At 42.1% G+C, this 17,904-nt stretch overlaps 1 protein-coding gene across 4 annotated transcripts in view; it reads right to left on the bottom strand.

Annotated features, from left to right (window-relative positions):
- LOC110495946 (semaphorin-4B) overlaps window positions 1-9,421 on the bottom strand; it is a 101,187-nt gene extending 91,766 nt beyond the window's left edge. For 2 of the 4 annotated variants that reach the window (XM_021571494.2, XM_021571509.2), the window contains exon 1: window positions 1,508-1,725. The gene's annotated coding sequence lies outside the window, so the exon portion shown is untranslated. Of the gene's footprint in view, window positions 1-1,507; window positions 1,726-9,277 lie in introns of those variants that run through there. The other 2 variants (XM_021571519.2, XM_021571502.2) reach the window with 2 other exon arrangements.
- Between the last annotated feature and the right edge of the window lie 8,483 nt (window positions 9,422-17,904).

The raw sequence follows: 17,904 nt of genomic DNA, 5'->3' as shown, positions 1-17,904 counted from the left end.
GTTTGAAGAGTATATTAATTGATCTGTCCCCTCATTCTGATAGGAACTCCCTTTGACTGTTTGTTGTAAAAATATTGAATATCTCTACTGTAGTTCTACAGTTGCTGTTTTTGTTTTGTCTCCTATAGCACGTCCATGTTTGCGATAGCTATCACATGTCCAGCTGTCGAGTCACATAACTGGACTACACCCTCATGCTAAAATGAACTGGCCTTTGAGAGATACATTCCATAGTGGTTCATATTGCACTCCAGTGATACTGTATCTAGGCTATGTAGTGCCGAATAGGTTGATGTTGACACCCCATCGTAACAACTGACCAGTGTGCACTAGTAACATAAAGCCTCCCTCTCCAAAGAAAGGCACACAGTGTAACAAAGGCTGGCTTGTTAATCATCTTCATAGAATAGATTCAGTTTCAATTTCTGTAATAATGAAAACACCTAACACATTGGCATTATGTCACGACTGTGCTGCCAGCAGAGTGAGGGTGGGAGGTTTGAGTTTCACACAGTAAAACCTGCAGCCTCTGGCCTGAAGATGCCCTGCAAGACCCACAGCAAAAAAAAACTGACTGGCATCACATGGCCTCACATCACAACCCCAACCACCACAACAGTCCTGCTGCACTACTAAGGGAGGCATAATCATGCCAACACACTCTTAAATGAAATCTGATGTCGTTTTTTATGTTTGTTCTTTCCCTTCATTTACAAAGCCAACTTTACCACATGCCACAGAGTTCACAGGAAGTTCCCGTGCTGGGAGAGGATGTGAGTGCACTGCCTGCCACATTCGCTCACTCCTATCTGTAGAGAGAGGCCCCATTCCCCGTCACACGCTCTCTGTGCTGGAGAGACTGAGCCGCCAGCTCCACTAGAACAACCACTGCCTTACTATGGACGCTCACGCACAGTCTAATAGGCTTTTAAATGTGAACACACCCAGGTAAATAGCTGTACTTATATTTTTTATATATTATATATTTATATATATACACACACACACACACACACACACACACACACACACACACACACACACACACACACACACACACACACACACACACACACACACACACACACACACACACATTACAGTATACTAATTTAAAAAAAGAGTTCAACACCAACAACTCTTTAGGCAAGAGGACCTAGAATAAACACACCCAAGCCTATAGCTACCCACTACGAATATGAATATGAATATGAATACGAAGAAGAGGAAGAAGAAGCAGCTCTGCCCTGCTATCACCTTATTATTTAAAAAAAAAATACAGGATAGGCTGTCTCATGTCAGCAGCACACACCCACTTTAGCCCTGTGTACTTGGAGAGAGAGAGAGATAAAATAGCCCATAATGCAGAGAGAGGCAGGAGAATGACAGCAGTGTCCATTTCACAAGGTAACCAAAACCCCAGGAGACACATCAATGATTAACTGAGGCAACGCTCTGCACTCTTAATGAATACAGGGCTGCCTCTGTTGCAGTGGGTTGTACTTACTCTCTTTCCTGCACAGCTCTGTACCAAAATGATCTTCAGATGAAGAAAAAGTTCCTTTTAGGGTGACTCAGATAGAAATGCCCTTCAGGGAATGGGTAATAGAACAGCCAGTAGATTATCCACGTAGAGCAGTTAGAGTAGCAGTAGTTAAAGGGCTCCCGCTGCCTGCTCTGTGTCTGTCTGCTTTCTCTCTCTCTCTCTAACAGTCTGACACCCTGTCATAGTACAGCCTGCCTCTCCTCTGGCCACTCTCCACTATAGCCCCTCCCCTCCCACACTGCTGCCAGAGAGGGAGGGAGCAGGGGCTCTGATATACTGCTTCTACAGAAGTGGGAGAAGAAAGAGAGGACAGGATACACCCACAGAATGGTCTTCTCTTAGTTTGATTTCTGGTTCTATCTGATGTATGAACCAGGCTTAACTAGAATTACCACTCTAAACAATGGAAGCATTAAGAAGTGGGTTGAAGAAGAAAAACCTAAGCCTGTTAAATTCAATCAAAAAGTCCCTTTGTATTTGACTTTCCTCATATACGTATCTGTGTATCTGCTCCCGAGTGGCGCAGCGGTCTAAGGCACTGCATCGCAGTACTTAATGTGTCACTACAGACACCCTGGTTCAATTCCAGGCTGCATCACAACCGGGCATGATTGGGAGTACCATAGGGCACGATTGGCCCAGCATTGTCTGGGTTTTGCCGGTGTAGACCGTCATTGCAAATAAGAATATGTTCTTAATTGACTTCCCTAGTTAAATAAATTAAAAATCTAAAAATTATTTGACTAAGCTATATAGTGCGAAGTCCCCTGACAGTTAAACATTTCACACAAAAGTAGGCCTATTATTATAAAAGTCAGTGAATGACATTGGTGGGCTAAGGTTACATCCATAAAACAAATACTGTTGATCATATCTCAAAAATTCTGTGGGAAAACTAGGCTTACTTCTCTCTTCAATTTGTTTAGAGTATCAGAGTATTAATTGGAAGAAGTGAACTGGTTAAGAGGAACCACTTGAGTGTGTTCTATATATTAATCATAGGAAGCAGAGTATGAGGCTAGCCCTGACAGGATGGTGTCACGAAGTGCTATTAAAATAATACACAACCCACTGCCAAGGACAAGCTTTCAGGGCATGACACTGAGTTCCACAGAACTGGTGACGCTAACAAGTCTCGGTGGGAATTTAATTTAGAACTAAGAGACCATTTCATCTGCTGAAAAGGGGCCACTGTCTTCTAGTGCAACCGCATACTGGCCATGTTAAATAGACACAGCCTGGAGTTAGCTCTCAGTTGAATAACATTAGTGGATGCTGTTATTCCTGCGTGAGTACCTCAGAGAATGCTGAAATGGAATTGAAAATTGACAAATCATATCACTCAGCCATCACATGCTTTCTTCCTTTATCAACCAAAACAACCATGAGCCCTAGTGGAAAACAGGTGCATTTAATGCAAACTGCATGGAAGCAGTCCAATTTCACACTTAGTGTACTTTTCTTTCTTTTTTTGCATAGTCTCTGATGTGTAAAATAACTTTTGAAACTATAAAAAGCCATCCATGTGAACACAGTGAGGTGAAAGATAGCAGTCTGTTGAGAGGGGGACTCCTTTTTCTAAACTAGTGGGTGCTAATGTACTTTGGGCTGCAGTGCTAAGTAGGCAGACGGAATGCTAGGTTTAGAGGTGTCAGGAATGGGAATGCCAGGTCTGGGCATCTCGGTGAGAAGGTATGGGGTTGAGATTCCATGATGGTCACATGACAACTACTAGGACCACTATGGCAAGGCTAGCCTACAGCCGTCTTATTTACAGACTCTGGACACCGGCTGGTTGTTACACGTTCAGTCTGTCAGTCCTGTACTATAAGAAGACTTCTGAAGCCAGACAGTGTACCTCTATAGTTGAGTTAGATCACCTGTCCTTGCCTATACCAGACGTCTCAGAAGGAACCCCTCACCGAGGCGGGCAGACGTCTAAACATGGATCCAACTAGTTAAACAAATGGAGACAGAGGTGATCATGAGGGCTCTTTCTGTTGTCTGGGATCCCATTAATAGATTGACCAGATCTCGCTGGACTCCATCTGGAGCCGTTCCAGTCTACATATGCTACTGTATGGAGGGAATGCAGATAGGCTAACCAAAAGACTCATTTCACATAACGGTACCTGTGAAATAGAAGGCATAAGACATATTTGTATTTTCTGTGCATCTCACACCAAGAGGAAATGCTGACAGGTCACTTTGTATAAATTAATTACAAACAGTGTACAAATTACAGCACAATGATAAAAAGTCTGTGTTACACATATTAGCCTAATGAGAAAACACCAGATAACAGGTCTCTATTTCACTAGTGTGGCTGACAGGACCAATAAGACAAGAGATATAGGCTAGCTGCTCAATGTTACCTCTGTGCTCAGAGATTATTTGATGATATTAAAGACCACATTATCCTCAGGATAAGGTTTGGGTTTCACCTCCAACCACACAATATAAACATCTACACTCTTTGCTCCTCCAATGTTAAAAAACACTGATATTTTTATCTGGAGAAACATTTGTGAGTGATGTGGCGTGAACTTGTTACAGACAGCTGTGTAGAAACCTCTCTCTCTGTCCCTCCATCTCACCTTGACTTCAGCAGACACACACCATCATCATGGTGTGGAATGTAAAAAGTCTTGGTCTGGTGTGCACTGCATATGTAAGGATTATACCATTTTCAGCACTTAGCAGTAAGAAACTTTATGGAATGCTCCTTTAAAAGGAATGTGGATCCAGAACTCCACACTGCCCTTTCTCACCTGGACAAAAGGAACACCTAGAATGCTATTCATTGACTACAGCTCAGTGTTCAACACCATAGTCCCCTCAAAGCTCATCAATAAGCTAAGGACCCTGGTACTAAACACCTCACTCTGCAACTGAATCCTAGTCTTCCTGACAGGCCGCCCCCCAGGTGGTAAGGGTAGGTAACAACACATCTGCCACGCTGATCCTCAACACTGGAGCCCCTCAGGGTGCCTGCTCAGTCCCCTCCTGTACTCCCTGTTCTCTCATGACCGCACGGCCAGGCACAACTCCAACACCATCATTAAGTTTGCAGATGACACAACAGTGGTAGGCCTGATCACCGACAACAACGAGACAGCCTATAGGCAGGAGGTCAGAGACCTGGCCATGTGGTGCCAGGAAAACAACCTCTCCCTCAACGTGATCAAGACAAAGGAGATGATTGTGGACTACAGGAAAAGGAGGACCGAGCACATCCCCATTCTCATCGACGGGGCTGTAGTGGAGCAAGTTGAGAGCTTCAAGTTCCTTGGTGTCCACATCACCAACAAACTAACATGGTCTAAGCACACCAAGACAGTTGTGAAGAGGGCATGACAAAACCTATTCCCCCTCAGGAGACTGAAAAGATTTGTCATGAGTCCTCAGATCCTCAAAAGGTTCTACAGCTACACCATCGATAGCATCCTGACTGGTTGCCCCCCCCCACACACACACACACACACACACACCCACATTTTTACACCGCTGCTACTCTCTGTTATCTATGCACGGTCACTTTAATAACTCTACCTACATGTACATATTACCTCAATTACCTCGACTAACCGGTGCCCATGTACATTGACTCTGTACATGGGCACCGGCCTCAATAACATGGCAGCCTCAATAACATGGCACCACTTGACCTCCCCTCAGTATCATTTCAGAAAAGAACACCATACAGGTATTCATAACGTTATTGAATGATGTCATGATACAGATACTATGAAGCCGAGATCTCTACTCACACTCTCTCTGTTCTCAGGTTAAAACTTTATGATAAAACTGTCCTTTAGATCACATCTGAACTTGTCACCAGCACATTGAAAAGAGTGATGGTTTGCCTCTATTCGCACTATACCAAGAAGAAAAGTGTTGAATACTGAATTAGAGCATGTTAAAAACAGAACATGATTTTAACACAAGTGTATTTGCAAATTAGAACTGAACCTAATCCATTCTTCTCACAGGTCAGCGTTATTACTGTGAACACAGATATTTTTGTTCTCTGGAAAAGTACAGACAGGAGTGGCACTGTATCACAATAGTGGGGATGAATGAGTCATCTTAACCTGAGAGCTGTAGCCAGTCACTTCTCAGATGGTTGATGATGTCATCACAGGGCTAGGTGAAGGGTAATGTATGGCCTGTTTCTGCTCGGGATGATGAAATGTAACCTTGAGCTATTTTGGAAATTCACTCTGACAGTATCAACCTAATAACATCAGTATGGTGGCATGGCATAGCCTGTCTCAAGCCATTGAAGACAAATCCTCCATCTACCCAACAGCATTATTATAATATGGCATTATAAAACAGTAATTCCCTAACCAGAAGCCTTATTCCATCACCAATAATTCCACTGGTGTAGTGTGGACCGTGACGCATGCCCTCTAGCAGGTTGGCAATCCCACCACTCCATCCCAGGACGTGCTGTGAGAGAAGCTTTATGATAATCTGTGTGACTCACTACATGACATGTCCTTTCATTTGAATGCTGATTCCATGTATGCTACTCTGTCTCAAGATCTATTATGTCACTCCCATTACTCGTCAGTCTAACAACATCCCTCTCGGTCTCCGGCCCTGTCTGTCATCTGGTCACTGTATCAGCTGTGTGCATCATCCATCTCTCTCAAACATTCTCTTCCCGCTCTCTGTTTCATCGTATATAGAGAATTTACATTTGTGACATAATCGCTGCTGTGAAATATTGAATAGTTACGAATAACAAACAGTTCATCGAGTTAGTAGTGAAACACTTTCCGCATCTCTCTTCATCAGTACTGAGAATCTATGTTCTGCTTCACTAGAACAAGCACCTGTTCAATATTCAGATGGGCTATTGGGGAGAGAAAAACTCCTGTGCTCCTCAGGTGGCCCTCCATGCCCATATCAAAGACAGCAGTGTCTCCCTTTCATATCACCGCAACTATAATCCCTCTAATGGTATGCAACAAAATCGCATGTCCTCATTACTCCAATAGAGAGAAATGAATTAAGCAAATCGCTCTGCTCTCCCCTGGCCAGTGATCTGATACTGTCCACTGTAGTTATTATTAGGGTGTTACCTGATCATCTGACTTGACCAAGGACAAAAAAAAATTGGTTTGAAATGCTATTTTGAGAAAAAGAAATGTCTTAAAGGAGTGCTGACTATAACTCAGCAGAAAGGTTTTCTCATTTTAAATACTTAAAACCAGTGCAAACCTTTCCCTGGTGGTGGGTTATGTGAGGCTGCTGAGGTGCTCTACTCTGAGGTGGGTGGGGGCCAGCGAGGAGCTTCTGGGGAGCAGGGGAGGTCAGCACTTATATGAAGGCCTGGTGAATCCAGGAACCCAGCTGCTTCAAAGCAAACGGAAGGCTCTAATACAAGGCAGGCCTCTGGGGGGCTGAAATAAAGCACTAATTAACTCTGACTAATGAAAATAAATGACTAACAGCTTATATTCAGCACAACAGACTGATGTGTAGTCTGAAGCAAAAAGAATGCGAAATAGTCCTAAAAAGGCTCTGTAAAGAATGAAGTACAGCATATTGATTCTGCTGCTGGAGTTCAGCTTGTAAAATAGTCATTCGATTCTGCCTTGAAATAATGGGCCTGAGAAGCCAATTCAAATACTGTTTAAAGGTCAGACATATTAACTTTATAAATGTTATACTATTGACCACATACAATACCATATACATGAATATGCTAATAACATTTTTTACAATAAGGACATAACCTCAACATAAAGGGGCTGCTCTCTATAATATCCAACCCTCAACCTTGAGTTGTAGGCTATAGTAGTAAGATACTACACCATCGGGAGTCAACTGTCTGAGCAACCCCTGTGACCACACCAGGCTTTCTCCGTGGCTAAGGTATGAGTATGTGTAAACTGTCATGTAGAGTAATCCAACACATCTCAGAGACAGACAGGTCTTCCCTTGCTACTCTCTTAATTGGAAAGCATTTCCATAACAAGACTATTTATGGTTTCACACAAAAAACACCTGCTGTCATGTTGCTATATTCAGCTAGCAAGTGCAATGAGCAAAGCCCTTCATTTACAGAATCACCTCCTTGGAAGAGATCATACTGGTGTAAGATCAGCATTTTTTAAACCCACAGATCAATAGTGTCACCTTCTCTGCAAAGGGGTGGTGATTTTTGAGTAAAGAGATTCCGGGTGAGACCACTCCCAGGGCACGATCCTTTGGCTAAAATAACACATTAATGAGCTCTTCATTGGCCCACTCTCTGTTAACGTCACCTTGTCCATCAGGCAATAAAAATGAAGGTCAAAATGACAAAAGGAAAGCTTGAATTTAATTTCAGCTCTCTACAGTATGTCACGCATGCAGAGTACAGCCTGCTCCCTGAAGCATATTGCTGTATGCAGGCTGGATGCTATGTATGTTACGGCTCAAGGAGCCAATTACCTTCACTGTAAACATGACCTCTCCCATGAAGAAATCCTAGGATGACCCCTCAACAACCCACATGATGTTACCTGACCAATCAAAGCAGGGGATTATTCTCTACAGGAGATCCTCTCTGCACAAAGGATCCCCCAATATTCACACCTTTTCGTGTTTTGTTTTAGGGTTTATAGAAATGGATGATCGGAAAATCTGAGGAAATAATTTTCTAATTGTTAAAACAGTACCAATATAGTGACCTGAATGTCAAGCAACATAGTAAGAGAATAAGTGATCATATTAAATGCCTTCATTACATAGAGGGGTTAGTGGGTACAGATGGGTGGAGGTATTCTCCTCTGACAGTAGAAGAGAAGAGGAAAATCCTTTGGATTAATTAGTTATGAACACATCCACATGTGAAGCAGACGAGACATGAAATATTAACATTGCATCAGACCAAGTACCAGAGTTTAGCCCAGGTAACTAGTAAGAATTCACAAGCTAAATGCAATTTGAACCAGAAATCCAAACGCTGCACCAGAAATCCAAACGCTGAGGATATTTTTGACAAAGTGGTGACGTAAGCACGATGCATAAAACCCGTACGTCATCAATCTACCTCCACTTTTGAAACAATCATTGACCTAAATGAAAATAATCTGCATTCATGCAGATTACTCCAACTGTATCACACATTGTCCATGCACACACCCACATTTTCAGAAACAAAAAAATAATATATTGAAAATAGACAGAAAGCATAATTATTCCACTCAAAACTAACAACCTAAAATACATTGTTATAGAAAAATGAAGATGTCGAAGTACAGCAAAAAAAATAACAGTAACCTTATATCCCTGTTCTTTTAGGAAAAAATACTTACTCCTAAATAACGGAGAAGAAAGCTTACAGTTATTCCCCATAAAATCTGCCTGGGAAACAGGAATCATCTTTCCAATGTAGCTCTCCACTAGACATGCTGAATTAGCTTTGAGCCAGCACAGGAATCCAGCACATCTTAACCATTATAACCAACACCTTCCTACATGCACAGAGAGGGAGGCAGAGAGAGAGGGAGTGGGGGTGCGACAGCAGAAGCCACAGGGAGCAGAATTCAATCTATTGCCATGGCAGCCAGCACTACAGCGACAAAAAGCTTTCACTGCACAGACCGATTCATTCAGCAGTTGACTGGACACCAAGCCAGGTTTCTGTCCTTCCTCTCTCCTTCTTTCTGTCTCTCTCTCCCTTCCCCGCTCTTTACAATATATTCCTTTGTGGTGAGCCAGACGAGTTACCTTGAGCAATAGAGGACAAGGTCTTGCGGTGGTCTGTACCAGTAGCTCCCAGTCAGGCGGTGACAGAGTAACAGAAGCTCTGCAGGGATCCCCAGAGATGCCCAGGGCTGCAGCTGAACCAAACCAGGGCTCGGCTCACAGACTGAGCCACTACCACCACTACCAGCAGCCTCAGCAGCAGCAGTCAGCGAATAGGAAGGGGAGGGGGAAATCAAAAGCAGGAGAGGGGGTTGCTCTATCAGTGGCAGGCACATTACATCATAGGCTGCTCCTGTGGAAGGGTAGGAGAGGAAAGGAGGGGAGAGGGCTGGGGAGAGGAGCAGCTCCCTGTAACAGCAGCACTCTGTCACTGGTGGGCTCTGCACACACCACCATGAATGCACTGTTAATAGTCGGAGGTCATTAATGGCAGATGCTTTAATACTGTAACGCCCAGTGTTGTTGATTGTTACTCAAGGTTACTGTTATTGTTAATGTTAATGTTACTAGTATTATGTATCTAAGTGTTATTCTAACGGGTGTCATTTGTGTGTGTTTGAATGTGTGCATCTGTGTGTACATGCATAGGTGGTAGCATAGCAGGTTGATATTCAGCTCCTAACAAAAGGTCATTATAGATTCCTTACAGCAATGTTATTGAGAGTGAAAAGGTGGACTTGTTGCTGGTAGACATCTGCTCAAGCTGATTACATTCAAACCAAACTGTCACAATAAATTCCTCTTTAGATAAATGTAGGGCCCAATAAAATCTGTGATGCAGAAAACACAGATGAAATCAACGAATCCAGACATTAAAACGTATTGAATATTAATAAATTTGCCCCAGTTCATCATAAGACATGAAGAATGCACAATGATTTGCATTTCCTGCAACTTTCAGGAGGCAAACAGAATTCCCTGTCTGTGTATGTGCATAGCAACGTGCATGCCCCGCCCACCTGAGGATCTGTATTTTTCAGCCATCTATTTCCTGTGTTTGAGGGGTGTAAAATCTGCCTGTCATTTTTCCCTGTAAATGTTCCCACTGCAGAAATGTATATAATGACCTGTCAAACACACCCTGGTAATGTCTGAAATGGGCTCAATGGAATACATTGTCTTTCCGTTGTATCTATAAGAATGCTTCATCTGGGATTTAAAGTACCGTCTCAACACTACACTACAAGTAATAATTTAATACAGTTGACATGTTTACAAATTAGATGCGCTGAAATGAAAGCTACTTCTGAAAATGAACACACAGATTATAGTGATATTATGTCTGATCTCGCAAACAATGTAAAGTATGTTTAGATAAGGGCCTCCCTAGTGGCGCAGCAGTCTAAGGCAATGCATCATAGTGCTACAGGCATCCGGGTTAGATCCCGGGCTGTGTCGCAGCCGGCCGCAACCCGGGAGACCCATGAGGAGGCGCACAATTGGCCCAGCGTCGTTCGGGTTAGGGGAGGGTTTGACCAGCCAGGATGTCCTTGTCACATCGTGCTCTAGCGACTCCTTGTGGCGGGCCGGGCGCCTGCAAGCTGACTTCGGTCGCCAGTTGGACAGTGCAGCTGGCTTCCAGTGTGTCAGAGGAAAGCAGTGAGCCTTGGCAGGGTCGTCGGAGGACGCATGGCTCTCGACCTTCGCCTCTCCCGAGTCCTTATGAGAGTTGCAGCGATTGGACAAGACTGTAACTACCAATTGGATATCCCGAAATTTGGGAGATAAAAAGTACAAAAATCTATATGTTTAGATAGGTGGAATCTAGAGCCAAGCGTGTTGATTTTTAATCTAAGGGTGTCCTGCTATTGACAGACTTGTTGAATTACGCAAGAGAGCATGACAACAACAGTAATTAATGAGCCAGTCTAGACAGAGCAGGTGTGTGCTGGTAGGGTAGACAGAACAGCTAGGGAAGACAGAGCGGGGAGGGTAGACAGAGGCAGTCTTTGGTGGTTGCAGCCCTGTTCTAAACCTTGATGTTAATTCAATCATATATGCAAATACACAGTGTGTTTATGCAAATGAGGCACATATCATTATAATTTAACACAAACTATTAAAAAGATACCTGCTACAATAAGAAAATGTATATGAGTGCATTCTAAGAAAAAAAGAAAAAAAGAATAAAATAAATGTAACACCTGAAATCCCACCAAATTCCCTGAACTCCATTCATTATTTGTCTGTGCCAGTAAACAGTTTATGTGCTAGAAATCAGTCAATATCTGATGGATTATAACGTTTGGAGTATCTTCATCCATGGTCCAACTGTTGCATTTAATAGAATTGGTTTTAAAAACAATTTTGATGACTGTTGCTAATGTGCAAAGCAGGTGTCTACCACTCGGTGTAGCCGTTAGTGACAACGCTAAGTCTTCTGGTAGATGGAAAGGCTTTCCCAAAAACCTTCTCAATTCAATGTTAACTACAAAGTAGCCCATGCATACCTGGCAGAATGATAACATGATTATTTGCTTCAATCCCCCCCCCCCATCCAATTTAGTGGTTTTATATTAAAAAAGTGTGATTTTGAGAGCGAAAATCAGAAAGAAACAGGGGAAAACGGAAATGGAATCAGGCAATATATAACTGATTTTATAGGGCCGTTATAATAGAGGCAGCATAAAAACTGCTATGTGAACAGTCCTCCTCCTGCAGCATGTGTGTCTCAGAGAGATGGAGAGAGAGAACACGGACACAGAGACAGTCACAGTGTGGGTGTGGCCAAAGAGGCTCTGTGGTCAGTTATTCATCCCCCACCAACAGACCTACCACATGCCACACACAATACTGACATCAATGACAGTTCAGGAGGTAATGGACTTCATATCACACACACAGACACACAGACACACAGACACACATACTACTGCTAATATAGGCTATTGGCCTGATATCCTCACATGTCCAGCCTGTTAGATGAACCAGTCAGTGGTGAGAGTGTGTTCAAGAGGTCCTGACACAGCACATTGAGTCAAACAGCAGAAAATAGCAGCCATTTCTTCCCCAGCTTAAGCCAGCAGTTATTGGCAGAGAGCACAGCTCCTTAGACCCCCTGCTATTACCTCAAGATTGCAGGACCCATTGACACCTTTGGATTTCTTTCTTTCCTCAGTCTCATATCGATCCATGGAGAGAACTGAAATGGACAGAATCGATTGACGTTTAAGAATGAAAAAGACCATGAACAAAAATGGGGACCTAAAGCGAGAAAGATCACCCCCTCTCTCCCTCTTACTGTCCCTGCTTCACTGATCTCCAAATTGACAGAAATCTTGTGCCTCCAAATGGAGACTGTGTTATCATGTTATTGTGCACTGTGTTTACACAGCTAGCATTCCAAGTTAAGCCCTGTTCATCCAGGAAGATAGTAGGAAACACTGTTAGACTTGCAGCCACACTGCCTGTACCACTGTGCAGTGTCCCTTTGGACTAATTCATACAGTAACTACTGAAGCAATTTAAACCAATTTATGCCCATCTGGCAAATTGCTGTTGATAGATAATAACTGAACAGAAGAACTATATTGCTCAGAATTACTCTTTTGACAGGGTTATTCTCTTCAGCTATTGGAACATCATTGTTTCTACTTACAACTGAAAGTCAATCACTACCAATGCAAGTGTGGATATCCTGTTTGGGTAATTTTGGAATCTCCTGTTTACCCAGCATTGAAGCACTGCCAAAACTCATGCTACTGCTCAACATCAACAAATACAGGCCATTCAAACTGAGTGAACTCAAGAGATCCTTCTGTGGCGATGATGACTTGTGTTAGTGTTTGAAGGACACATTTTGCATACCCTAGTTGCCACATGTCTTTATGGTAAGGTTGAGGTAAACTGCTTCAAATGCAGTGTTGATGACATGGAAGCCACCGTCATTTGGCACCAATGACAGACAAGGGGTACACTTAATTGTAGCCCTGTTGACCAGCTCCAGCATGGACGCTGAATGCTTCTAATGATCACAACAATGGTCAGAAACAGCCCATAATGCAATTACACAGTTGTATGAGTTGGTTTCATTTCAAACTTTGACACTAGCTGTCTACAAAATCAATATGAGTATATCTATGAATCTTACTGTGCTCGTCTGAGAATATCCGTATAATTATGTCCAGGTGTTTTTCCTTCCAGCGTTCCCAACATAGACTGATTACAGCTCCAGCATTGTAACATTCAGATGTAACTTTCACTTCCCAAAAATTTAACATCTCTGCAGTGATACGTTTGAACAGCATTAGAAAATATAGGACCATTCATTGTGTGTGCTGTGTAGAACTTAATAAGCATAACAGGCAAGGGAACAAATCAATCAACTTAGTCTTTGTATGCTTCTGTCTCTTTTTCTAACCGAAGAATGACATTCCAAACGTGCTAGACACTGTAGGTTGACTGGAATGCAGAACATAAGAGATCTTGGAGGGAGTAGACTGACTGTATGATGTCCACTGTGTGTGTCTGTGTGACACTATAGAGTAGAGGACATGGCCTGCGGAAGGCCAGAATGTAAACACCACTCCAGATGAAGCTGACCCCTACTACCACAAATTGGTTGAGCCCCTAGAACCACAGGGGACAGCAGCCGTGAAATATTATTGATCAACACACAACTTTCTATCTTCCACTGCAATAAAACGCTCTTTTCCCAAAGAATTGTATGGTTACGAAGTTGCTCATCGATTCCAGTATTTCATTGTATGAAGCGGAGGGGAAACAAAGATAGCATTCAAGTGGAAGATGACCTTGACAAGAGATCCAAACAAAGGAAGAGAATCACTTGCATGGGACATACAGTTAAAGTCAGAAGTTTACATACACTTAGGTTGGAGTCATTAAAACTCGTTTTCAACCACTCCACAAATGTATAGTTTTGGCAAGTCGGTTAGGACATCTACTTTGTACATGACACAAGTCATTTTTCCAACAATTGTTTACAGACCGATTATTTCAATTATAATTCACTGTATCACAATTCCAGTGGGTCAGATGTTTACATACACTAAGTTGACTGTTCCTTTAAACAACTTGGAAAATTCCAGAAAATGATGTCATGGCTTTAGAAGCTTCTGATAGGCTAATTGACATAATGTGAGTCAATTGGAGGTGTACCTGTGGATGTATGTCAGAGTCGTGTGTATATGTGGCAGGGAAGTCAGGCGCAGGAGAATCAAACTGAGTGTAATGGAGTTATTTAATAACAATGAACGAAACATACTCCAAACACTAAAATGTAACAAATAACAAAAATAGGTATGAGGACCCGACGTGCACCAATACAAAAATATATACAACACTTAAGCAACATCTCAAGACATTAGTCAGAAAGTTAAAGCTTGGTTGCAAATGGGTCTTCCAAATGGACAATGACCCCAAGCATACTTCCAAAGTTGTGGCAAAATGGCTTAAGGACAACAAAGTCAAGGTATTGGAGTGGCCATCACAAAGCCCTGACCTCAATCCTATAGAAAATTTGTGGGCAGAACTGAAAATGCGTGTGCGAGCAAGGAGGTCTACAAAGCGGACTCAGTTAAACCAGCTCTGTCAGGAGGAATGGGCCAAAATTTGCGGATGTCATCTACAAAATAGCTTCCAATACTCTACTCAGCAAACTGGATGCAGTTTATCACAGTGCCATCCGTTTTGTTACAAAAGCACCTTATACCACCCACCACTGCGACCTGTACGCTCTAGTCGGCTGGCCCTCGCTACATATTCGTCGCCAGACCCACTGGCTCCAGGTCATCTACAAGTCCATGCTAGGTAAAGCTCCGCCTTATCTCAGTTCACTGGTCATGATGGCAACACCCACCCGTAGCACGCGCTCCAGCAGGTGTATCTCACCGATCATCCCTAAAGCCAACACCTCATTTGGCCGCCTTTCGTTCCAGTTCTCTGCTGCCTGTGACTGGAACGAATTGCAAAAATCGCTGAAGTTGGAGACTTTTATCTCCCTCACCAACTTCAAACATCTGCTATCTGAGCAGCTAACCGATCGCTGCAGCTGTACATAGTCTATCGGTAAATAGCCCACCCAATTTACCTACCTCATCCCCATATGGTTTATATTTATTTACTTTTCTGCTCTTTTGCACACCAGTATCTCTACCTGTACATGGCCATCTGATCATTTATCACTCCAGTGTTAATCTGAAAAATTGTAATTATTCGCCTACCTCCTCATGCCTTTTGCACACAATATATATAGACTCTTTTTATCTTTCTACTGTGTTATTGACTTGTTTATTGTTTACTCCATGTGTAACTCTGTGTTGTCTGTTCACACTGCTATGCTTTATCTTGGCCAGGTCGCAGTTGTAAATGAGAACTTGTTCTCAACTAGCCTACCTGGTTAAATAAAGGTGAAATAAATAAATAAATAAAAAATTCACCAAACTTATTACGGGAAGCTTGTGGAAGGCTACCCAAAACATTTGACCCAAGTTAAACCATTTAAAAACACTGCTACCAAAAACTAATTGAGAAATAAAAGCTGAAATAAATACTTCTCTCTACTATTATTCTGACATTTCACATTCTTAAAGTAAAGTGGTAATCCTAACTGACCTAAAACAAGGAATTTTTACTTGGATTAAATGTCAGGAATTGTGAAAAACTAAGTTTAAATGTATTTGGCTAAGGTGTATGTAAACTTCCGACTTCAACTGTTCACTTCAACCATTCAACTCAAACAAATATTCAAGTAGAAATATTAACATAATGTGAGTGGAGTAACATTGTAGAATGATAATCAAACAAAGAGCAAATAGCATATTCTTAGTATATCAATATAAATGCCATTATACAGAAGGCTAAAATAAAAAAATGACAATCTGAAATCTAGACATATACCTAGTTGTTCTCCTACCAATACAACTATTTAGCTATATAACCTGGACTTTCATGAGAATTACTCACACTGTGGTTTTGTAACAACATGATGAGTTCCTCTGAGGGTGGTAGATGTCAGAGAATAACTCAGATTTCACACATGGAGTTAAGAAGTGATCAGAGTGGTCAGACTCAACGTGATGCATGGTGTGGATTGATCACACATTGCAGTAGAATCCTGGGCCCTGGCCCAGGAGAGCACTTCCCTTATTAAAAGGTCAGAGGTGTGTGCTCGGCCCCTTCTGCAGCTGCTGAACAGAGGCCTGAACAATCAACCATCATGACAACCCAACTCAGTGTGACATCCTCCTTGATATGAGAAAGAGGATGTGGAAGCGACATTGACATTAGTGTAGTGATATCTGGCTTCACACAGGCATTAATCATGGAAGATAATGGTGAAATAGTTAACTCAATGCATGCAGACTCAGTCCACTATGAGTAGGGTCAGGATAAAAAAGACAGTTACACTGAAAGTGTAAATATCCCAGAAGAGAGGGATCTTCCTTCTAATATGGTGTCCTTCACATCACCTCTCTACCATTATATACATTGTATAAATCATAGTCTATGAGCATAGACATAATAAGCATAGTGTAAGTTACCAAATCATACTAATGCACATTCTTTCCACCAACTGAAACTTTGCAGCTCTGCTCATATTAACAAGTCTAGTATACCAGCATTGCAATTATTAACCAGGGCCAAGCAAGGCCTTTCAGATGCCTTTGCTAATGCTACATGCAATTCATCACTTCCACAGACTGTTTTCTCTGGGTTTTTCCATTCTTTGTTTCTCCAGTGTTAACACTCTGTTCACGTCTCTAATCCTAGAAGTTAAACAGCACAAAACAAGTGCAACAGTTCAAAAGGAAAGAGTGACAATGCAAACAGATTAGTACAAGGACATGAATACGAACACAACCTTATTCTTTGTCAAAAGACTGGTGGCAGACAATGAAAGCATCAACAAGAATCGCAACATGAAACCCTGGTGATAAAACATGAAACCCTATGGCTAAGTGGGTACTCTAATAATACAAAAAAATATAACGAAAACAATATATCATTACTGTGTCTCTACATCAGAACCCTCAGAGAAACAGCCGCCCAGTGAGATGCTGTAGCGAATATAAAACATCATTGGTAGTTGTCCTTCAGCCTCAGATAGCCTTATATGCATCCATGTGTAACAGCTAAATTATCTGGGTCTTGACAAGCAGCGCTATGTCTTGAGCAGACAGAGGTTGGGTTTCTAAAAACTGTTAAGCAATGATTTAGCTATAATGATCCAAAGACAGGGCACTATCAGATGTCGTCATCTCAATTTCAAACTGTTGTCACTCAAATTAAATCCTATCACATCTGAGTGCCTAATTTAGGTACAGTAGGCTGGCCTATATGTCAAATGTGGCATTGGGGTATCCCATTTGTCTGAAACTACAGTAAACTACACAGGCAATTAAATATTTGGGACATTCCTTTGGCAATGTCTTCATCCCACCGCTGAGATCTAGTCAATCCATGTTGTGTACAGTATAACCTAAAGATCCAACTCTATAAACACCTGCATGCATATCTCTCACACTTTCTCTGTGTTTTTCTCCCCATATATGTATCTGATAGTTACCCCTCACTAAATTCTCAATGGGTCACAGCTTACCATGGATGTCCCTAGTGCTGTAAGCTGGCATAAATGTATGAAAATGAGGCGGGCGAATTGGGAGTCTACTCATCTATCTACGGGGCAC

Source organism: Oncorhynchus mykiss, chromosome 2 (assembly GCF_013265735.2).
Source record: "Oncorhynchus mykiss isolate Arlee chromosome 2, USDA_OmykA_1.1, whole genome shotgun sequence".
Taxonomy (NCBI): Eukaryota; Metazoa; Chordata; class Actinopteri; order Salmoniformes; family Salmonidae; genus Oncorhynchus; species Oncorhynchus mykiss.
This window is presented reverse-complemented; position numbering and strand designations above follow the sequence as displayed.